We start from the raw sequence: 24,446 nt of genomic DNA on the forward strand, positions 1-24,446 counted from the left end.
TTTTTTCAGAATTTCATCACACTTGGAATTTTTCTTTACCACTTTCTTGTACACTGAATGTTAAATAGAATGGTACAAAAACAAGAAGTGTTTTCTTGGTAAAACCAGCACGAGTATCCATACAATGAAAGACAAGCTGAATACAAATGTAATACTTTATTAACTCCTTTACGACCAATGACCAACATAGCACATCATGAGCGGGTGTCAGTTCCCGCATCATGACGTGCTATGTCCGTCATGATTTAAAACTGTCACTGCGTGCTCCCAAATCCAAATGCCCCCCCCCCCCTCCTCCTGAGCCCCAGAGTGTGCCTAATCTGCAGTTAGCGTCCACATGTTTGGCATTACTCTAGTGAGGAGGGCCCACTTAATTTACGGGATGCATGTCTCCAGAAGCACGAGCTGGGCATAATGTACTGGGCACTACAATGGGATATTTGCATTTTCACTTAGCAACATCCATTGCTAGCAAAATCATCACTACACCTGTAGATGAATGCCCAGAGGTGTGTAATTTCCAAATTGGGGTAAACTGAGGGGGGATTCTGATCTTTTGGCACTTTGTAGACTCCATATACAGAGCTCCTAACTATTCGACGAAAATTTGTTCTCCAAGAGTCAAATAGCGCTCATTTCCTACCGTGTCTCGCTGTGTTGCTAAACAATACTGTGCAGCCACATATGGGGTATTGCCACGTTCACAAAAAATTGTGAGACAAATTATGTGGTCATTTTTTTATTAACAAACTGCAGCTGGGGTAGAACATTTTCTGAAAAACTTGCTACCGAACACAGAATGAACAGCACCTAAGTCCCGTAAACAAAGAGTGTCAGAAGGCCAATGAAAGTCTGGCCCTCCACCAGCTCAGTCTGGAAGCCTCCATCAGATCAGTCCAGAGGCCTCCAACAGCTCAGTCCAAAAGCCTCCACTATCTCAGTTCGGAGGCCTCTACATCAGTCTGGAACCCGCCAACCAGCTCAGTCTGGAGGCCTCACGAGCATTATCCAGCAACCAGCTGGTTCTGGAGCCCTCCACTCAGCACAGTCCAGAGGGGGCCTCAGTCTGGAGGACTCCAACAAGCTCAGTTGAGAGCCCTTCACCAGCTCAATCCGAAAACCTCCACTTGCTCAGTCTGGAACCCTCCAACAGCTCATTTCAGAGGGCTCCACTAGCTTAGTCCAGGGGCCCTCCACATTAAGATGGAGTCCTCCACCAGATCACAGACCAGACTGGAGCTCTATCTCATGATGATAAGCACCATGCTAAAGTTGGTTTCTTTTTCACAACATCTTTTTTTTACAAGTTTAATAAATGAGCAAACCTTATTACAAGACTTCCCAGAGCCTGTTTGGGCAGCCTGGAGTGGGGTATTCCCTTCTGTGTTGTCGGCAGCGTGAGATCAGTGGCACCTTTCCAGGCACATGACAGCTGATTTGATCAGCTGTCATGTGCTCCTAACAGGCGAGGGTGGAATTGCGAGCCACCCCCGGCTGTTAACATGTTAAATCCCGCTGTCAATCTCCGATGGGTTGGCATGACAACCCAGGGTTTATAGGAGACCCCTGTGGTTGTCATAGCCGATCTGCTATGAGCGCCTCCCAACGGTTGGAGTTCATAGGAGATGAGCATTTCTGAGTATGAAGCCCTGCTAGGTGTTGAACAAGCGATCAGGCGATCGCAGCTTCTAGTCTCCCATGGAGACTCTTGAAGCATGTAAGAAGTAGAAAATAAATGTTTTTAAAAATATTAAAAAAATATAAACGTTCAAATCACCTCCCTTTCGCCCCATTCAAAATAAAACAAATAAAAATATTAAAAAAAACACTTATTTGGTATCGCTGAGTTCAGAATCGCCTGATCTATCAAAATATAAAAATAATTAATTCGATCAGTAAACGGAGTAACGAGAAAAAAAAATCAAAAAACGTCAGAATTACGTTTTTCTGGTGGCCGCAACATTGCAACAAAATGCAATAACGGGCGATCAAAACATCGGATCTACCCCAAAATGTGCAAAAAATAAGCCCTCACCTGGCCCCAGATCTCGAAAAAGGGAGACGCTACGGGTCTCGGAAAATGGCGCCATTTTTTTTTTTTTTTAAATTTTGGATTTTTTTTCTCTGCTAAAATAAAAAAAATAACCTAAACATGTTTGGTATCTATGAACTCGTAATGACCTGGAGAATAAGAATGGCAGGTCAGTTTTAGCATTTAGTGAAGATAGTAAACAAAACAAAAAAAAAAAAAATCGTGGAATTGCACTTTTTTTGCAATATCACCACACTTTGAAATTTTTTCCAGTTTTCCAGTACATGACCAATGGTGTCGTTCAAAAGTACAACTCGTCCTGCAAAAAACAAGCCCTGACGCGGCCATATTGACAGAAAAGGGAAAATGGCCCGGGGGTGAAGGGGTTAACTCCCTGGCTGACACCCTTCAGTGCCCACTTTGTTACTATGTCACCCCTGGACACCCCGCTGCATTGTATCTCACCCCTGTGATCAGTGCTGCTTGTTTATAAAAGGTGTAAGAAAAAAATACAATTTTGCAAATATGAAACTAACGTCACGCGGTTCTGCAGTGGTGTGACTTTTTCATGTGATATTAGTGGGGCCCCCGGTGGTCTTTATGGGGAGGTGGGGGCTCGGGACATCTGACAATCCGGCCAGGTTTCGGTTTTCTGATCATTATGAGGAGAAACGAAACTGAAACCGGCGGCTCTCCGGTCTCTGCCGCCCTCCTGCCAGACTGCTCTCTTGTGTTGCAGCTCCCGGAGCAGAAGCCACCGGTGTACGGACATAAACCTTCCCGGGAGACGGCGGCGAGTGACTGCTTCCTCCTGTGGTGTGTGGACGCCATTGAGCGGCAGGTGAGGCGGACGCGGCCGGAGCGGACTGTAGGCGGCTGGGAGGAGACCCACAGCTCTGGGAATCTGCGGCATGCTGGGAGTTTTAGTTCCACAACCCGCTGCCAACCTCACTCCAGGATTTTACTTGGTGCAAGCCAGGCTTCTATATAGTGTTATTAGTGAGCTGAGATTTGTAGTTCACCAGGAGCATTGTCAGGGCTGTGAATAGTAACAACTATGGGGCAGATTTACTATTGTGTTCTACCAGAATTCTTTTAACCAACCTAGACCCAGATATTCGCACCTAGCTGGATCCTTGGGCTGTGTTCACTTCACACTCAATCTTTTTGTTGAGTTTTTGAGGCTATGTGCCCACGATGCAGAAATGCTGCAGATTTTTCCCGCCAGGTAGAAACGTTTGTGAAGCGTTCTTCACATGCATTTCCGCATGCGGGTTATCAAGCGCTTTCCAGGCGATTTTAGCATCACTTGGAAAATGCTTGACAACTTGTTCACACTATATAAATCCATGCAACCGGCATGGATATATATAGTGTGACCAAGTTACTTAAAAAAAAGAAGAAGAAGAATGGTAAAAAAGAAAAAAATAAAGATTACGAGTATACTTACCTTCCGACATCCTCCCGGTGTTTACTCCGCTGCGTCCGGTGACAGGTCACATGACTCAATGACGTCATGGCAGGTCCTTCACAACACCGTGACCCATACAGCAGACCAGACGGAGGGGAGAAAACACCGGGAGGACATCGGAAGGTATCTTTTTTTTTTTTAATTTTAAATTCTTTTTTTAACCCCTTAACGACCATGGGTCTTTCTGTTTTTGTGTTTTCATTTTTTGCTCCCCTTCTTCCCAGAGCCAGAACTTTTTTAATTTTCGTTCAATATGGCCGTGTGAGGACTTATTTTTTGCGGGACGAGTTGTACTTTTAATCGCCATCACTGGTTTTACCATATCGTGTGCTGGAAAACGGGAAAAAAATTCCAAGTGCGGTGAAATTGCAAAAAAAATGCCATTCCACAGTTGTTTTTTGGGTCCTTTTTTTACGTTTTTTTTACCACGTTCACTGATTGCTAAAACTGACCTGCCATCATTATTCTCCAGGTCATTACGAGTTCGTAGACACCAAACATGTACAGGTTCTTTTTTATTTAATTGGTGAAAAAAAAATCCAAAATTTGCTTTAAAAAAATAAAAATGACGCCATTTTCCAAGACCAGTAGCGTCTCCATTTTTCGGGATCTGGGGCCGGGTGAGGGCTTATTTTTTGCGCGCCAGGCTGAGGTTTTTATTGATACTATTTTGGGGTAGATCCGATGTTTTGATTGCCCGTTATTGCATTTTATTGCAATGTTGCAGCGACCAAAAAAACTTAAATCTGGCGTTTAGAATTTTTTACTCGTTACGCCGTTTACCGATCGGATTAATTCTTCTTTTATATTGATAGATCGGGCGATTCTGAACGCGGCGATACCAAATATGTGTATGTGGTTTTTTTTTTTTAATTATTTTATTTTGAAAGGGGGGTGATTTAAACTTTTATATTTTTTTAATATTTTTAAAAACTTTTTTTTTTACACTTACTGCATGCTTCAATAGTCTCCATAGGAGACTAGAAGCTGCAGTTGTCTGATTGCTTCTACTGCATACAGGCGATGAGCAGATCGCCTTGTATGCAGCAGAAATGCTCACTTGCTATGAGCGCCGACCACTAGGTGGCGCTCATAGCAATTGAGACATGACAACCACAGACGTCTGCTGCAGACCCTGGGTTGTCATGCCCACCCATCATTGACCCGCGATCACGTGACGGTGTCACCGATGGGTGGGGCTTAGGACGCGCTTCCTGGAAGCGCGAGTTAAATGCCGCTGTCAGAGATTGACAGCGGCATTTAACATGTTAACAGGCGCGGGTGGATCGTGATTTCACCCGCGGCTGTTGCGGGCACATGTCAGCTGTAAGAATGAGCTGACATGTGCCCGGTTCAGTGCGGGCTCAGCGCCGGAACCCCCGCTGAACCGGCCTTTCCGACCAGATGCGTACTATTACTGACCTGGTCGGAAAGGGGTTAACAGGTTCTATGGTACCCAGGTCTGGAGGAGAGTCTCCTCTTCTCCAGACCTGGGTACCATCCGTACATTGAGCCGTGTGATATCTTCATGTACAGATGCAGTGATGCGGATGTCACGCGGTCCAATGCAAGTCAATGGCGGCGATTACGCTGCGTGTCCGCAGAATTAATGGACATGCTGCGTATTTTTCCGCAATGATAATCCGCAGCGGAAATTTCCGCAGCATGTGCACAGCATATGCGGATTATCATTGGGGACCATGGGGCACATATTACCAAGTGTTTTTTAAGCGTTTTTCGCTGCGGAAATTCCGTGGCAAAGACGCTTGAAAAACGCATAGTGGGCACGCAGTCTGAAGCCGAAACTGAGCAAAAATTCCCAGGTTTTTGAGGACGATTTTCTGAAGTTTCCATTCATTTTCTGCTCCAAAAAAACCCTTAGTGTAAATGACGCGCCCCCTGGGCCGTGTGTGGGGGAATACCCGGAGCCGTGTCTCTGTGTAATGCTGGGGGTTGTAGTCTTCGTGGCGGCGACCCGATCCCGTGGCTCAGGGTGGTCAAACCAGTGGCGGATCTGTTTATTTGGTTTTCAATGTTTAAATGTCCGATTACTCCGCTGCGGGGCAGACCACTGAGGCTGATGTTGTGTGCGCAGCAGAGGGTAGTATAACTCCCCACGGGAGGAGTATAGCCTCAGGGCAGCGTGTATAGATGGTGAGGGTCGTGGTACATGGGCGCAGCAGAAATGACTCAGAGTCCGTGCAGTGCAGTTCAGGGTCTTTACTGTTGGTAACGAAGAAGGCCCTGCCGGGAGTACTGGCTAACATTAGAGGCCTGGTCAGTCTGTGAGCGAACAAGAGTTCCCCTGGCCAGGTGGAGTTGTAGGCCTTCCCGTCTGACTGCACTCTTCCTGGCTACCTTGCTGTAGTCGTGTAGTAGCCTACGTCCCTGAGTGTACCGTGTGGTGCTCACCCGTATGGCTGGTGACTTGGTAGCCTCCGCTCCTCGATGGCAGTGCAGGTCCCTTGCGTGTGACTGAGCCTCCAGGCTTCCTATGGCCAGAGGACCTGAAATCCCCTGCCAGGTGGTTTCTGCTGCTGGATGTGGAAATCCCCACAGCCTCCGACTCCTGTGTCCAGTTCTCTGCGTCTTCGGCCAGGACAAGCCCTGCTAGCTCAAGTCCCTGGCCTTCAGCTCCTGTCTCCTACAGAGCGCCTTGCTTGCTGCTCTGTTCCTCACTAGACTCTGACTCACTAACCCCGCCCCAGACCCAGTTTATAAAGGGCAGGTTCCTCCCCTCCCTGGACTGGGGCAGGAGGTGTTGCATGTTACAGTGCTCCTGACCAGTAAAACCCATGCTCGCTCTCAGACATGGTATTTCTACCACTGTGGCAACCAGACCCCTGGGGTGCCACATAAACATGGCCTTCTGCAATGTTCACAGGGGATTTTTTTTGAGCAAATAAAAAATCGCTTCCAAAATGTCTGGAAAACTCTTCCTGTTCATTTCTATGGGAATCACTTTGCTGTTCACATGAGGATTGTTTTTATAATTTTTTTTTAAAACCTGAATAGAACATGTGCAAGTCATTAATGGGCTCCGCTCCAACCTAAGAAGTGTCAAATGAAAAGGCCGTAGAGAACACTGCAGGGGCCTTTCTCTACAGCAGGGGTCTCAAACACGCGGCCCCTGAGGCTGCTTAAAGCGGCCCGCAGGCACCAGAGCCCCTGTAATGATTGCGGCCTGGTCCTGAGGGCCGCCGGAGTCAGTGATTCTTTTCAGTTGAATGTTCTATAAGTTAGGGACCAGCATGGACCATTACTACAAGATGGGGACCAGCATGGGCCATTATTACCAGATGGGGACCAGCATGGGCCATTACTACAAGATGGGGACCAGCATGGGCCATTACTACAAGATGAGGACCAGCATGGGCCATTACTACAAGATGGGGACCAGCATGGACCATTACTACAAGATGGGGACCAGAATGGGCCATTATTACAAGATGGGGACCAGGATGGGGCACATTACTACAAGATGAGGACCGGGATGGGCACATTATTACAAGATGAGACCGGGATGGGGACATTACTACAAGATGGGGACCAGGATGGGCCCATTACTACAAGATGGGGACCAGGATGGGCCCATTGCTACAAGATGAGGAGCCGGATGAGCCCATTGCTACAAGATGGCCTGCTGCACAAAGTCTCCTCTTAACAGTTGTTGTAGAGATGTGTCTGCTGCTAGAACTCTGTGTGGCATTGACCTGGTCTCTAATCTGAGCTGCTGTTAACCTGCGATTTCTGAGGCTGGTGACTCGGATAAACTTATCCTCAGAAGCAGAGGTGACTCTTGGTCTTCCTTTCCTGGGGCGGTCCTCATGTGAGCCAGTTTCTTTGCAGCGCTTGATGGTTTTTGCAACTGCACTTGGGGACACTTTAAAAGTTTTCCCAATTTTTCGCACTGACTGACCTTCATTTCTTAAAGTAATGATGGCCACTCATTTTTCTTTACTTAGCTGCTTTTTTCTTGCCATAATACAAATTCTAACAGTCTATTCAGTAGGACTATCAGCTGTGTATCCACCAGACTTCTGCACAACACAACTGATGGTCCCAACCCCATTTATAAGTTAAGAAATCCCACTTATTAAACCTGACAGGGCACACCTGTGAAGTGAAAACCATTTCCGGTGACTACCTCTTGAAGCTCATCAAGAGAATGGCAAGAGTGTGCAAAGCAGTCATCAAAGCAAAAGGTGGCTACTTTGAAGAACCTAGAATATAAGACATATTTTCAGTTGTTTCACACATTTTTGTTAAGTATATAATTCCACATGTGTTAATTCATAGTTTTGATGCCTTCAGTGTGAATGTACAATTTTCATAGTCATGAAAATACAAAAAAATCTTTAAATGAGAAGGTGTGTCCAAACTTTTGGTCTGTACTGTATCTTGTCCATAGTTCGATAAATCCAGTAAAACGCTGTCTTTCTTCAGTAAAGACCACGGTTTCCTCCCACCAGCCCAGGAACAGATTGGCGTAAGTTGGCGCACAGGAATTGCCTAAATAACAACCTCTGGAATTAAGTAATGGTTAGAACGATTAGTAAAAATGGTAATATGTATATAAAGGACGTACATTTATTTTCATATATACAGAGAAAATAGATTTACTTCTGTAGTGGAAAATAGAACGGTAATCTGCCCCCATGACCTGTGAAAATAAGAGGAAGTGACCATGAGAGCAAGGCTGAGGTTCGACTAGGAGACAGGAGAGTGCCGTGCAATGGTGAAAACTTATTTAAAAAAATCTATGTGAGATTCATGTCTTAAAAACCGTTTTCGGCAAGGGCACGCGAGATATGCGTCACAGGCAGCTAGAAATAAAGGGAGGAATATATGTGCTGGATACCCAGAGATAACGCGAGGAATTTGCGTTCGGGGTGCTGGGAGATGACGCAGACAATATGCGTTCCAGGCACCCGGAGTTGATGCAGTAGTGTGCGTTCCAGATGCCCGGTAATGACGCAAACAATATGCGTCTCGGGTGGCTGGAAGGGATACAAGCGGTGTGCGTTCCAGAGAAGGTTGATGTGTGAGCATCCCCCAATTTTGCATTTGTGGAAAGTGGTAGCTGCATTCTGTACCACGGAGATGGACACTCACCATTGTGAGGTTCATTACTTTTTTTAAGTCACTTGGCACTTTATGACACAGAGCCACTTTTTTGCTCTTTTGTATGGCTGGTGCTTCCCAAAAATACCAAATACACTCCCCTGATGAATTCCCGGTAAGGAAGAAGAAACTTGTCGGGAGGGACTTTTTTTGGGTGACAGTTTTAGGACATAGTTGGGTACTGCCCTTGTCAGGGCAGGAGCTAACACCAGGGGCACGACAGGGTAGATCTTCTTCTGGGGAACCAATCGATTGAATGGGATGAAGAAACCTGAACGATGCCCACATGCAAAAAATGGGTGAGATCTACACGTCACTAATGTTTGATAACACTGTATGTTTTTTTCATTTGCTGACCAGGATTGGTTTGAAATTATTGTCCTTTTTCTAGGTCATATGGTTACATTCCAAGAGGGCTGTTCAGACACTATATGTCTTAGATTTATTTGGCTATTTCTGACATCTTCTGCCTCTTGTCTGATATATTGTTAAAGGTTGTATTTGTCTATCTTGATATGAATAAGATGTAATTAGGGACTGGTATCAGATTTTGGAGGTATTTATTACACTTCTTAGAGATTTATTAAAGGTTATATTTTAAGAGATACCTCGTGGCTGCTATATGTTGTTAATACTGAGGAAAATCGTCTGCCGTATGTTAAGCAGATTATAGCTATTCTATTCTCTTTCTTTTGAGCCATCATGCTTTGTCTTGGCAACCCAAGACCACAAATGGAGATATTTTGTGGTCGGACCACGCTCCAGTTTTTCTGAAAATATCTCTTCCATCCCTAGCCCAACGCTCCTGGACTTGGAGATGAAGTAATAAGCTTATTAAAGATATTCTGTGTGAATCAGATTTAAGGGAGTCTATCGACTCTTTCATTCAGATTCACGCTTCTGATCAAACCTCCATCCCTTTACAGTGGGAGACTTTGAAATGTTTCATGAGAGGGATCCTGATAAAGCATGGCTCAAGGTCAAAGAAAGAGAGGGCTCGGAAAATAGGAGAATTATTAAATCAAATTCACTCCCTTGAAATTTTACATAAAACCTTTGTCTCCACACTAGTTGATTTGACAAAGAAAAGAGACAAATTAAAAGAAATTCTAGATAAAAAATGTTTGCAATCCAGGGAAAAATCAAAACGTTTCTTCTACGATTTTTCAGATAAATGCGGGAGACCATTGGCCGGAATGCTCCACCAACTTATGATGGCTACATTTATCCCAAATGTTAAGGGGAAAGAGGGCAGGGATGAACATAATCCCCAAAAAATTGTAGATATTTTTTGGTCTTAATATGAAAACTTGCAGACATGTCCCTCTTAGACCGATCCAATAAGATTAAAGAATATATCCAGGAAACACCTCTACCCAAGTTGAGCAATTCAATGGTGGAAGCTTTGGAAGAGGTGATATCCATATGAAATTGACTCTGCGATATGGGCCTCCCCGTCAGGTAAATGTCCTGGCCCAGATGGCTTTACGCCGGCATTTTACAAACAGTTTAGAGAGCAACTCTCTCCAATAATGGCTAAAACATTTAATGCAATTGATGGAAACACTGGATTTGTCCCCCAATCTCTAGAGCCACACATCTGCGCACTTCCCAAACCAGGAAAATACCCCTCAATAATTGCTAATTTTAGACCAGTCTCTTTATTAAATATAGATATTAAACTATTTTCAAAAATACTGTCTGACCCAGGGTAAATGGGCGTCTTACTTCAGCCTTTGAACTGGGGAGGGGTACCCGGCAGGGCTGCCCGTTATCCCCTTTACTGTTCGCACTGGCCATTGAACCACTAGCTGCGGCTATCAGGATGCACCCTGGCATAATGGGATTTCGCATAGGGAATATAGAGGAGAAAATTGCGCTTTATGCTGACGATGCACTACTATTTTTAGCGGAAGCCTCCAAAACATTATCGAGACAATCGAGAAGTTTGGGAAATTTTCGGGTTTGGCGATTAATTGGACTAAGTCAGTACTGCTTCCAATAGATAATGGGAACATTAATGCACCTCACTATACTGACTCGGGCTTACAAGTGGTCAATGAATTTAAATATTTGGGTATTAATGTAACATCTAAAGTCACTGACTATGAGAAGCTAAACCTCAACCCAATACTGGCCAGATTCAAGTGTAAAGTGGACACGTGGTCTAAATTGCCACTGTCAGTGGTGGGCCGCACTAACTTGGTCAAGATGATCTGGATGCCACAATTGCTATATGTATTGCATAATTCTCCAATATGGATACCCCAGAGATATTTCCTTAAAGTAAACAGCATGTTCAGAGACTTAATCTGGGGAAAACAAGCTCCAAGAATTAAACTGGAAACTTTGCAAAGAGATAAAACAATGGGTGGCCTTGCTGTCCCAAATCCGTGGGTTTATTATATGGCAGCTCAGCTCCAGCACATTCGTGGGTGGGACGACCCTGGAGGGGTAGGTGGGGCTCAACGTCTTCTACTCCAATCACATTTTAAATCACTCAGACTCTATGAAGCATTGAAGGCTCACAAATTTAAGACACCCTCTTGTAGAACACCAACTACGCTGTTAATGTTATGATCTGCTACAAGCACTAAGGAAAGACAGGAGATCTGTCCCTACAATAGAACTAAACTGGATCCCTACGATGTAACGGGGAACCTGATCCTGCGATCAGACCCGCTAAAGTCCTCAGCTAGTCTGTACGAAGACCTATAGATGCAAGGGAGGGATCCCTACAAGAACTAGGGACTGGGATAAAGTTGGACACCTCCTAGCAGAAATTGTAGCAGTAAAAGACAAACACACAACATAGAACATAGAGGTCTGAAGACCTAGCAAAACTAACAGAGAAAGGTAACAGAGTACCAAGCTAGCTCAAGAGTAGTAATTACAATGAAGTCTAGCAAGGCCAGGAGGGCGGAGCCGGATTAAATAGGCAAAAAAGGTCATGTGACCAGCAAACTAGAAAAAAACAAACAGGAGAGTTCTAACAGTACCCCCTCTTCTAAGAGGATCCTCCTTATCCCCTAGGCCCGGGCTTATCAGGAAACCTCCTGTGAAACGCTCTGACAAGTCTGGAAGCAGAAACATCATCCGCCCTCACCCATGAGTTATCCTCGGGCCCGAAACCCTTCCAAGCGACGAGATACTGCAAACTCTCTCTATACCGTCTAGAATTTAGGATGCGGGAAATTTCATATTCCCCGTCCTCCACCACCGGAGGAACAGTGGCAGAGGCGTCACCAACCGACACATCAGCTCTTTTCAACAGAGAAACATGAAACACCGGATTAATCTTACAGGAGGTAGGAACCTCCAACCTAACAGCAGATTGGTTAACTATCTGAAGCACCTTAAAGGGCCCTACAAACTTGGGACCCAATTTTTTAGAAGGAATCCTCAATCGCAGATTCTTAGAGGACAACCAAACCATGTCACCAATAGCAAACGAAACCTCTTGCCGTTTCCTATCAAAGTACCTCTTAGATTTTTTGTTAGCCTCCTGAAGATTATCACGCACATCCGTCCAAACTCTCTCCAAATCACCGGAAAAACTCTACTCCTCAGGCACAGCCGATACCAATTTGGAGAATGACCCAAAAGACGGATGTCTCCCAGAACAACAAAAAAAAGGCGAACACCCAGCAGAAGAGGATGTATGGTTGTTAAGAGCAAATTCAGCAAGTGGCAGAAACTCAGGCCACCCCTCTTGATTGTCTGCCACAAAGCAACGCAAGAACTGCTCAACATCCTGGTTCTTTCTTTCTGTCTGGCCATTAGACTCAGGATGATATCCGGATGAAAACGACAAATGAACTCCCAACCTGTCACAAAAGGCACGCCAAAAATGAGCCACGAACTGAGGTCCCCTATCAGAAACAATGTCAGTAGGAACGCCATGTAGTCTGACAATTTCCTTGACAAAGGCCTTAGCGAGTGTCTTAGCGCAAGGCAGTTTGATGAAGGGAACCAAGTGACACATCTTGCTAAAACGGTCCACGACCACCCAGATGACCGTGAAACCTTCAGAGGGGGGAAGGTCAGTAATAAAGTCCATAGCAAGATGTGTCCAAGGTGCACTAGGAACCTCCAGAGGGCAAAGCAACCCCGCTGCAGGAGCATGCGAAGACTTAGATCTAGCACACACAGTACATTGACGCACCCACTTAATGACTTCCTTCTGCCATCCAGGCCACCAAAAACTGCGACCCACAAGTCTCTTGGTCTCAGAAATTCCTGGATGACCTGCCAACCGAGACTCATGACACTCAACAAACAAATCTCTCCTAAAGGTCCTAGGCACAAACAACCTCCCATGGGGAGTGTTAGATGGGGCATTCTCCTGAGCTTTAAGAATCTCATCCTCCAAAACGGAGTCCAAAGCAGCAATCACAACACCTTCTTGTAAAATGCTCTCCTCCTCAGCACTGACCATGGGAGAAAAGCTGCGAGACAAAGCATCCGCTTTAACATTCTTGGTACCCGGGATGTAAGTAACGGAAAAATTAAACCGCGAGAAAAAAAGTGCCCACCTAGCCTGACGGGCATTCAAGCGCTTGGCAGCATCAAGATAGATCAGATTTTTATGATCAGTGAAAACCTGAATGGGAAATTCAGCACTTTCCAAGAGATGACGCCAGTGTTAAAATGCGAGTTTAATAGCCAGCAATTCCCGATTACCAATATCGTAATTAAGTTCAGTCTCAGAAATTTTTTTTGAAAAAAAGGCACAGGGATGTACTCCATCCTTGCTTTCCTGAGACAACACCGCACCGACCCCCACAGAAGAAGCATCAACCTCAACCAAAAACGGCTTAGTCACATCAGGCTGCATAAGGATGGGAGCAGAGGTGAACCTCTCCTTTAGAAACACAAAAGCTTCAATGGCCTCAGAAGTCCACTGAACCGCATTAGCACCTTTCCTGGTGAGATCGGTCAGCGGTTTGACAATAATAGAACATTTTTTTATGAATTTTCTGTAATAATTGGCGAAATCCAAAAACCTCTGTATCGATTTCAAACCAATAGGCCTAGGCCATTCCTGCACAGCTTGAACTTTAACCGGGTCCATCTCAAAACCTTCACTGGAGATAATGTAACCCAAAAAACTAATTCTCTGTACAGCGAACTCACATTTCTCTAGCTTAGCAAAAAGCGAATTGTCCATTAATAACTGTAAAACCTCACGTACGCTCCGCCAATGAGACTCCAGATCAGGCGAATAAATCAGAATGTCATCCAAATACACAACCACATTTTTGCCGATCAAAGGTCTAAGGATGTCATTAATAAGATTCTGAAAAAATGCTGGAGCATTTGGTAAGACCAAAAGGCATAACCGGATTCTCAAAATGACCCACAGGAGTGTTAAAAGCAGTCTTCCATTCATCAGCCTCCTTCATGCGCAACAAATTGTATGCCCCCCGGAGATCAATTTTAGAGAACCACTTGGCCCCCACTAACTGGTTAAACAAATCAGGAATCAATGGCAGTGGGTAAGGATTGCGTACAGTAATTTTATTAATCTCACGAAAGTCCAGACAAGGACGTAAACCGCCATCTTTTTTTTTTACAAAAAAAAAATTCAACAGCCACAGGAGACTTGGAAGGCCTAATGTGACCGGCGGCCAAGCTTGTCTGTATGTATTCCTCCAAAGCCTTTCTCTCAGGAATAGTAAGATTAAATAAACGACTTTTAGGAAGAGTCGCTCCAGGGACAAATTCAATGGTACAATCATAGTCTCTATTGGGAGGCAAAATTTGTGACTCCTCCTCAGAAAAAACTCTCCAAAAATCCTGAATAGGTACAGGTAATTCCCCTTTTTCCACCCCAGCAATACGTCCGTTACAACACTTGTCATAACATTTAGGGCTCCAGGACTTAATTTCATTGGTAGACCAATCCAGTACAGGATTGTGCAATTTTAACCAGGGCAACCCCAAAATTACTGGAGAAGGCAAATTATTTAATACTACCAAATCCAAATTCTCTTGATGAATACCATTAATAGTGAGGGGAAATTCACAGACCTTGTGAGTAACACTCTTCAAGGGACAGCCATCAACAGAAACCACAGCAATAGGGGATGACAAAGGTTTAGGTTTTAATTTAAGTTTTTCCAAGAATCCCCCATCAATCACATTCAGAGTAGAACCACAATCCACAAATACCCGAAATTCAATTAATTCTTCCTGAGCAGCAGTAGTAGCAGATAGGAATACTCCCTTAGTTTTTAAACAGGCTATACGTGCATGACTGACCGTTTTTTTTTCTTTGTTCATACAAAGCACACAGTTCTTAATGAAATGACCAGAATTTCCGCAATAGAAGCACAAACCTCCAGAAAGCCTGCGGTCTTTTTCCTGAGAGCGGGGTGCCATCGCCCCAATCTCCATCGGCTCTCCTTTGTCAGCACAGACCCTCTCAAGACTCGGAGCTGACATGGCAGAGGATTTACTCTCATTAACCCTTGCACGCAGTCTCCTGTCCACCCGTATAGCTAATTGCATTGCCTCCTGCAAGTTTCCAGGTGTTCGATAAGCAATCAGCAAATCCTTAACCCTTTCACCTAGCCCTGCAAGAAACAAACTTTTCAAAGCTGAATCGTTCCACCCCACCTGGGCAGACCACCGACGGAAGTGAGAACAATATTTTTCCACATTACCTGATCCCTGCCTCAGATGTCTCAATTCAGACTCAGCAGATGAGACACGATCAGGATCATCGTACAACAAACCCAAAGCAGAAAAAAAACAATCCACTGATCTAAAGCACGGATCACTAGGTTGGAGAGAAAAGGCCCATCCCTGAGGATCTTTGCGCAAAAGTGACATTATGAACCCTATGCGCTGTGATTCATCACCAGAGCATCTGGGTCTGAAACGAAAATACAGTAAACAAGCATTTTTAAAAGAAAAAAAATCTTGTTGTTCACCAAAAAATAGATCAGGCAGACGTACCTTTGGCTCCACAAAATGTGCTCCAGAACAGCTACTCACGTGTTGTTAGAGCTCGGCCACCTCCAGAGAGAGTCCCTGCAAGCGTTGAGCCAAATCTTGAACCGAGACCATGATGGAAACTGGAGGTCTTTCCTTTAGAGAAATTTTTTTTAGGCTGGACTTACTGTTATTATCTGCTACAAGCACTAAGGAAAAACAGGAGATCTGTCCCTACAATAGAACTAAACTGGATCCCTACGATGTAACGGGGAACCTGATCCTGTGATCAGACCCGCTAAAGTCCTCAGCTAGTCTGTACGAAGACCTATAGATGCAAGGGAGGGATCCCTACAAGAACTAGGTACTGGGATAAAGTTGGACACCTCCTAGCAGAAATTGTAGCAGTAAAAGACTAACACACAACATAGAACATAGAGGTCTGAAGACCTAGCAAAACTAACAGAGAAAGGTAACAGAGCACCAAGCTAGCTCAAGAGTAGTAATTACAATGAAGTCCAGCAAGGCCAGGAGAGCGGAGCCGGATTAAATAGGCAAAAAAGGTCATGTGACCAGCAAACTAGAAAAAAACCAACAGGAGAGTTATAACAGTTAATACACAAACTTTGGTGGGCAGTGAGGAAATTACAGGAGATACAAGGGATCTCACAATTTACATCACTGTGGGAAACGCCATGGCTCCCTAACCTATATAAATTGGAAGGGTATAAAAATTGGCGTCTAAAAGGACTAAAAAGATTCACTCATGTTTTAGCAGGAGATTCACTCAAGGAGTTTTCACAGATACAAAATGAATATGGACTGCCCAACACCGAATTTTATAAGTACCTTCAGTTACGACATGCATATCAGGCAGAGGGTCTTGTCCTAAATAATGGAGTTCCTCAAAATGCTATAATACCGAGAATGGCTAGGTCACATAATTCTGGGGGGCTAATCTCATTACTTTATAGGGGTCTGCTGGACCTGGTATTAGCAAAACACCCCATAAGATCAAAAGAAAAATGGGAGGGCTTGATAGGCCCTATTGAAGAGGGGCTGTGGTCTGAAATACTGGAAAGAGTTCCCCAGTTATCTCTGAGTGAGTCCCATAGATTCTCCCACTTACAGGTGCTGCACCAGTCATATAGAACACCCCAATTTCTCCACGATATAGGGCTTTGACCAGACTCCCTATGTGCTAGATGTAAAACATCCCCGGCTAACATGCTTCATATGATGTGGACCTGCCCTACTCTGGAAAACTTCTGGAGGGATGTAATAGCGATCATTGATAGAACATACTCAGTCGATTCAGATCCCTCACCATTAGTATGTATACTGGGATATATAGAAGATCTGAGCACTGACGAACATGGCAAAATAGCGGTGGCACGCATGTTATACATGGCTAGGAAACTAATAGCCCAGTATTGGTTATCAGAGCAGGCGCCCATGGTGACGGAATTTATAAATAAGATCAATTGGTTATTAAATCTGGAAAAAAGTATATATCTGAAAAGGAAGGCCATCTCTAAATTTGAAAAAATATGGGCTCCATGGATTGACGGCTCCGGTCTAGCATCCAGAGAACTGCATATATTTCGACTTGGTCTGCTATGATTGATGTACAGATTAATTGACAGGTGCAAAATCCTACATTGGACTGCTTTAGACATGTATATAACTGCTCCAAAGCAAGAGTTAGATACCCTAATACAATTGTGACTATTCATACTGTAAGATTGTTAATTTGCTGTGGACAGAACTGTGGAACATTTAACTCAAAATGTTTTGTTTGAAAGGGCGATGTGTTGTGGGGGGAGGGATAGAATAGGGACTGGGTCCCTTCTTTGGTTGGGTTGTTTTATTTGTTTTGCTGTTGTTTTTAACAATAAAAAATATTTGATTTAAAAAAAAATACTGTACGACAGGTTAGCTCCTTTACTCCCCTCTATAGTCAACAGTGATCAGGTAGGCTTCGTCAAAGGACGAGAGGCTAGGGACAATACAATTAAGACACTACTCATTATCTCCAAAGCAAGAAGTGGCTCCACTCCATTAAGTCTTCTATCTATAGATGCAGAGAAGGCTTTCGATAGAGTTCACTGGGGGTTTATGGAGGAAGCCTTGAAACAGATAGGCTGGGGCCCTTGTTACCTACAGAAAATAATGGCCTTGTATAAAAACCCATCAGCACGGGTAAGAGTAAACAATTCTCTTTCTGCCCCATTTGCAATTAACAATGGAACCAGACAAGGGTGCCCCTTGTCCCCATTGTTATATGTAGTGGTAATGGAGCATTTGGCCAATGCCCTCAGAAAGAATCGTAATATTCATGGATACAAAGTGGGATTTAAGTCTTATAAAGCAGCTCTGTATGCAGATGATTTGCTTCTTTACATATTCCAACCACAAATATAATTTCCAATGATCCTACAAGAATTTGATAGGTTTGGAGCAGTTAGTAATTTTAAAGTCAATTACTCTAAATCAGAGGCCTTGAATATATCTATTCCACAGACTGAAATCTCACAAGTTATGACTAAATTCCCATTTAAATGGCAGAAAGAATCATTGAAATATTTAGGGGTTCATATTCCCTCGGACCCTAATATTTTTTTTTAGCTTAATCATCAAGCTTTATTGCACAGAACATAAGGAGATTTATTTAAATATGGCAAACTGAAGCTATCTTGGTTTGGAAGAATGAATGCCATCAAAATGGATATATTACCTCGTTTTTTATATATTTTTCAAACAGTTCCAATGTCTCCACCTCATAGCTTCTTTCGTAAACTTAGGTCTGCTTTAATCAAATTAATTTGGGGTAAGATTAATATGGGTTCTCTCTCATCACAAATCATTAGGAGGAGCGGATTTTCCGAATTTCTATAGGTACTTTCAGGCTTCTGCCTTGTTGGGGATTTTAGATTGGCACTTTCATGCAGGCTCTAAACAATGGGTAGGGGTGGAATAGGAGGGCTCAGAAGTCCCTTTACGACATTTACCGTGGTGCCAAGAAGACTGTGACCTTGGCCAAATGCAATCTAACTAGGGAAACACTTAAAACATGGCACTCTCTGAGGAAAAATATGTTTCCAGGAAGAAATATTAGCCCACTCACATCAATATTTTATAACTCTTCCGTTCTACCCGGGTATTTGCGCGGATCTTTCCTCGGTTGGAGGGCAGTGGAGGACACCCGATTGTTTCAGATTTTGGAAAATGGCATGATACCTAGTTTTGTATCTTTACAAACAAAATCCCCAAATGTTAAAATCAAGTGGTTTGAATATTTGCAAATGTGATCCTTTCTAGCTGCACACAATCCTAACATAAATTCATTCTCAAACTACACCTTCTTTGAAAACATGTTCCTTCAGCAAAGTGGTTCGACTCATGCTATCTCTATGATATGTGAGAGATTGGGCAGAGAGGAGGGAATGGAGAAACTGGCATTTCAGCGAGCATGGGAGAGGGATTTGGGGGTTAGTTTATCCCCTCTTAAGTGAGCAAAAGGGTTCCTCTTCACGCATAAGCTTACTAATGCTGGGGCTGCACAAGAAAAGAACTGTAAAATACGTACACGATGGTATCACTACCCATCTAAACTACATGCAATGTTCCCTACAGTTTCGGAAACATTCGAGATGTGAAAGTGAAGTGGGTTCTATGATTCATATATGGTGAGAGTGTTCTAATAATTACACCATTTTGGGGGAAGGTATTTGACAGTATCAACGTATCACAGGAAACAGAGTATTGGGGTCTCCTTAAATAGCCTTTCTGTCAATCCTCCCTTCCACAATAGGTACTCAAAAGATGGATTTACTTTGATTTTGCTTAATAGCGGCATGGACGGTAATTCCACGGTTTTGGAAACTTAAAACCCGATGTGATGAAATCCGGCCGGTGAGTGCAGCTCTCTGGCGCCCCCTTACCTATCAGGTGAGTCAAGGTACTGCACCTAGAGTAAGTGGTGCCAGGAAGCTGCTACCAGCGGGGGAAAACACGGTGGTGTGTTGTCCCTTACACGTCACCAATCCTTGACGCCACGATACAGGCACAACTCTCTGGCGCCCCCTTGCCTCTCAGGTCAGTCAAGGTACTGCACCTAGAGGGAGTGGTCGCCGGAAAGGCCGTCCTGTAGCCCTCTGGGTATTTGAGGCCCTCTGCAGTGAGGGCGGTATATATATTCCCCTGGCTGCTGCAGTAATATGTATCCACACCTCCGACCGTCACTGCCAGCCTTCCTCAAATCCCCCAGATGGTATGCTGCCACCAGTTCTCGTTTGATACACGCCCGGTCCGTTAATAGACTTGTATCGGGTCAGGAACCAACCCAGTAGCGTTTCAGCCAAGCGTTTCCGGACCAATGGATTCGTATATGCAGAGTAAAGGATACAGCCCACGATTAATTTATGATTTAATCGATCATAAGAATACACTATATTACAAGACTATACAATTAACTATACAACGGTATTTGGCCAGAATAAGAGCTATAGCAATTAGAAATACAAAACACAGGAATAACAACAATAAATCAGTTACCGTTCTTGTGGTGCAAGGGAGGATTTGCGATCCCACAGGTTCAAGCTTAGTTGCAGTCATCCAAGCCTCAGTAGCACATGGCAAAGGTGCTCCTCCCACTCAGAGACCTGGACCGGACGTTAGGAGTTGTTCACATCATCTCCTGGGTCAAATTGAAGGGGTTTCTGGCTGTCAGCTATACTAAAGTCCTGTCACGCCCACTCTTGGTGATGTCAGTTTACTAAGCCCCGCCCCCCTACCAATGCTCGTTTTAGCTCCATTTTAGAAAAGTACCTATAACTTTCCCTGGGGTGATCTCCTCATCGTATCACCAGAGGTCTCGTTGTGATCCTACTCTTCCGGGGAAGTCATTGACTCTAAACATGCCTCCCCTGGGACCTTGTATATGGTTCTTCTAAATATCCAGCTTTCCAGGCCACTCATGGATTTATAAGTCCCATGATTGTGTCCGCGGGCACCTTCCTCACATGATACATTTTATTTGGGTTCCCTAACTTGTATCGTGTGGTTAGGAATTGATAGTGTATCTTGTAGCTTTTGGTGGCCATTTTCCACAAAGAAAGCACATGGTTTTCAGGCTTGCACAAATGGTTTGCTTCTGGTTTCAAGTGACATCAGGTGTTAATTACCCCCCTGGGGCCTAGCTGACTCTGCCCTGATTGGACACAGCAAAAACTGGCCCATCTATTTACCATATCAAAGAGGTTTCTGGAGACTGATCTCCAGAGGTGGGGGCGAATTGCTCTGTTTACCAGGGGCTGCAGAAATCTGACATGGTAGAAGCTGTGTGAGGGATGTTTAGAAATGGCAATAGGGAATATCCTCAGGTATGACGTATCATTCCTAAGATGGCGGCTGACTTTCATGACACCCCCCCCTAACATATTAGATTGGTACAAGGAAATGGTGACTCTATGTACAATGGAAGAGTTGTCTGCAGAATGTAATAGTACCAATGATAAATTTAGAAGAGTTTGGAGCGGATGGATTCTGTTCCAGGACTCACTTAATTTTCATACCCTGTTCTAATAGTTTCAACAGATACATGTGATTGTGTTCATAATTAGTTACACAGGCATAAGGACCTTCCCCCTCCCCCTTTGCCTTTTCTTTTCTTCTCTCTTTTCTTTTTTCTTCTTATATGGGCTTTTCAGATATAATATAGAATTTTCCTCAACATATGATTCTCTTATAGGCGGTTACCTTACAAATATTATATTGTTCAATATACTACCATTTTAATTATTTGAAAAAAGTGACCCCATTTGAACTTTGAACATTTTTCTATAATTCTATTTTGTCATATTTTCTTCAAAATTGAACACAATATATGTTTCTTGTTTTGCAAAATGTAAAATGATTAATAATTAATGCTTAATTGATGTTTAATAAAACAGATTGAATATAAAAAAAATTATCCAAAAGGTGTATAGAAAAAACAATATGGTATCATTAAAATTTCATATCTAAATTAAAGAAGGGGAAGAAAGAGCAGGGTAAAGAAATCATTAGGTAAGGGTTTATAGTATGAGTATAGATGGACTATTTTACCACGATGGCTTCAATAAATTAGAATATCAGATTGTATGTCAGCTGAGTCGATGCAAGTTACAAAGTTATATGGTTCTTAGTGTTTGTATTGTTCTGTATTACCAGTCAATCTTATAAGCAATGTTATTGACTCGCCCCCTGGGCAGTGGGGTCCTCAGGGCCGGGCCTCTGGATGCGGATGGGGTGTAGTAGTGGCGACCCGGTCCCGTGCTCAGGGTGTCAGGCTTAAATGGGAACCGTCTTTTGGTATATGTATAGGAAGTTCCGACTACGCCACCCGTGGATTGCGGTCAGGGATAACTGCCGCTGCAGTGCAGACCACTGGGACAGATGTAAGTGTGCAGCACTGAGTAGTATAACTCCCCACGGGAGAAGTGTAGCCCCAGGACAGTGTAAGTGGATGATGGAGGGGATCATTTCGATCGCAATAGCCAGGAAATGGAGGCCTCTTGAACAGTTCAGGGTCTTTATTGGAACAGGTGAGACGACCCAAAAACAGTCCCGGCTAGAAGGGGGCCTGAATGTCGGAGAACAAGTGGGAAGCCCTCCTGGTCAGGGTGAGGGTGTAGGCCTACCGTGCTCTCTGCACTCTTTCTGGCTATTTCCCTCCTCGTGGTGTAATAGCCCACGTTCCTGAGCTCGCCGTGTCTTCTCGCCCCTATGGCTTGCAACTTGGGTCCCTTTCTACTCTTGGCCTGGTGCAGCTTTGCTAGTCCCTTCTGCTGTGGCGGAACCTCCGGGCTTCTTAGGCCAAGGGACATACAATCCCCTGCGAGCTGGTTATTTGCTGTAGGACTTGGAATCCTAACAGCCTCGGACACCAAAGTCCAGTAGATCAGTTTCTCTCTCAGCCAGGACCGGCTCACCTTGCCTTCCGTCCCTGGCTCGTGGCTCCTCTACTGCCACATGACCTCCTCAGTTACAGCTGAACTGACTCTCCCTTCTCTGGGACGCCTCTCACTTCAGAGACAGGTCGTCCAGTTCTCTCTAACCCTGCCCCCAGTTCCAGCTTTTATAGGGGCAGCCTGCTCCCCCTACTGGCCTGGGACAGGAGGTGCTGCGTGCTAATGGTCCCTAACCAGGGAACCTCCCCCTTGCTCTCAGACACAGCTTTATTAAATATTTGTGGCATCCAGGCCAGGGTGACACATCATTATATACATTGTCTGCGTACGGGTATCTAATTATCACTTTAATGTGTTTTTTATGTTTTACAAAAATACCAATAAATATTATATATTAAAAAAAAAATTAAAAAATTTCATATCATTCTGCAAAGAATGCGGCCCTTCAAATTCACATTTTTTCTATGTGTGGCCCATATACTTAGCCGAGTTTGAGACCCCTGCTCTACAGAATCATATGCAATGTAGACATGACTGGTCAGACTTTTCAGCTTCTTTTAATCTCTTCAGGCTTCCAAAGCCACAAGACTGTTAAAAGAAGAAACCGGCCCATTTTTCTGGCGGCACACGCTTGGAAGTCCCTCACTATTAATACAAAGAATAATAAAAAAAAATGCCTTTACTGGTTATTAAAAAGGGGGGGACCCCTAAAAAAATGATGTGGGGTCCCCCCTATTTTTAATAACTAGCAAAGGCTAAACAGACAGGTGAGGGCTGATATTAATAGGCTGGAAAGGGGCCATGGATATTGGCCCTCTCCCAGACTAATAACTAGTGTTGAGCCACCCCCGTAGTGTTCGGGTTCGGTTCGGTTCGTCGAACACCGGGATGTTCGAGGAACTGTTCGTCGAACTGTTCGTCGAACACCTTAGAACACCGTCGAACACCGTTAAAACCAATGGCAGGCAAACAAAAACACATAGAAACACATAGAAAACACCTTCAAAGGTGTCCAAAAGCTGACAAACTGCTCAGAAGACGCTTTCTTTAAAAAAGCCGGCCGGCAATTCAGCAGCGGCATACACCGGTACCCGACAATTTAGACAAGAAGGAATAGAGCCTCACACATAGATTAGATAGATAGAAACATGTCAGTCACATATATATGAAGTACAGTGACAGTGTTGCTTACTGTACTTGTCATTTAGAGTAAAGGATTTATTAAAAAATATAATAGTGTTTTCATGCACTGTCTCTTTAAAAAAGCCGGCCGGCAATTCAGCATCTGTACCCGACAATTTATAACAGAAAGAATAGAGAATCACACATAGATTAGATAAATAGAAACATGTCAGTAACATATATATGAAGTACAGTGACAATGTTGCTTACTGTACTTGTCATTTAGTATTAAAATAAAGGATTTATTATTAAAAAAAATTGGCGTGGGGTTCCCCTTAATTTTAGTCTCTAGCGGAGGTTAAGCAGACAGCTGGGGCAGATGTTTGAAGCCTGGGAAGGGGGTAATACCCACGGAGCTTCCCAGGCTACTAATATGAGCCCCCAGCTGAATACATAGCCTTTACTAGCTATTAAAATGGGGGACCCCCCAAAAAAAATGACGTGGGGTCCCCCCTAATTTAATAGCTAGCAAAGGCTAGGCAGACAGCTGGGGGCTGATATTAATAGCCCAGGAAGGGAGCCATGAATATTGGCCCCCTCCCAGGCTAGAAACACCAGCCGTCAGCCGCCCCAGAAATGGCGCATTCATAGGATGCGCCAATTCTGGCACTTAGCCTCGCTCTTCCACGCTGCCCTGTAGCGGTGGCAGGGGGTAATAGGGCTGGGGTTGATGTCAGCTTATAATGCCAGCTGACATCAAGCCCAGGTTAGTAATGGAGAGGCGTCTATAAGACACCCCCATTAC

The 24,446-nt window shown here is 44.1% G+C and overlaps 1 protein-coding gene across 3 annotated transcripts in view; it reads left to right on the top strand.

Annotated features, from left to right (window-relative positions):
• The first annotated feature begins 2,670 nt into the window (after window positions 1-2,670).
• The window catches only part of LOC141257725 (interferon-induced, double-stranded RNA-activated protein kinase-like), a 151,110-nt gene continuing 129,334 nt past the window's right edge, over window positions 2,671-24,446 (top strand). For 2 of the 3 annotated variants that reach the window (XM_073672622.1, XM_073672624.1), the window contains exon 1: window positions 2,674-2,873. The gene's annotated coding sequence lies outside the window, so the exon portion shown is untranslated. Of the gene's footprint in view, window positions 2,874-24,446 lie in introns of all 3 variants that reach the window. The other variant, XM_073672621.1, reaches the window with a different exon arrangement.

Source organism: Phyllobates terribilis, unplaced genomic scaffold (assembly GCF_046119375.1).
Source record: "Phyllobates terribilis strain yellow unplaced genomic scaffold, ASM4611937v1 Scaffold_3__8_contigs__length_932513732, whole genome shotgun sequence".
NCBI classification, from domain to species: Eukaryota; Metazoa; Chordata; class Amphibia; order Anura; family Dendrobatidae; genus Phyllobates; species Phyllobates terribilis.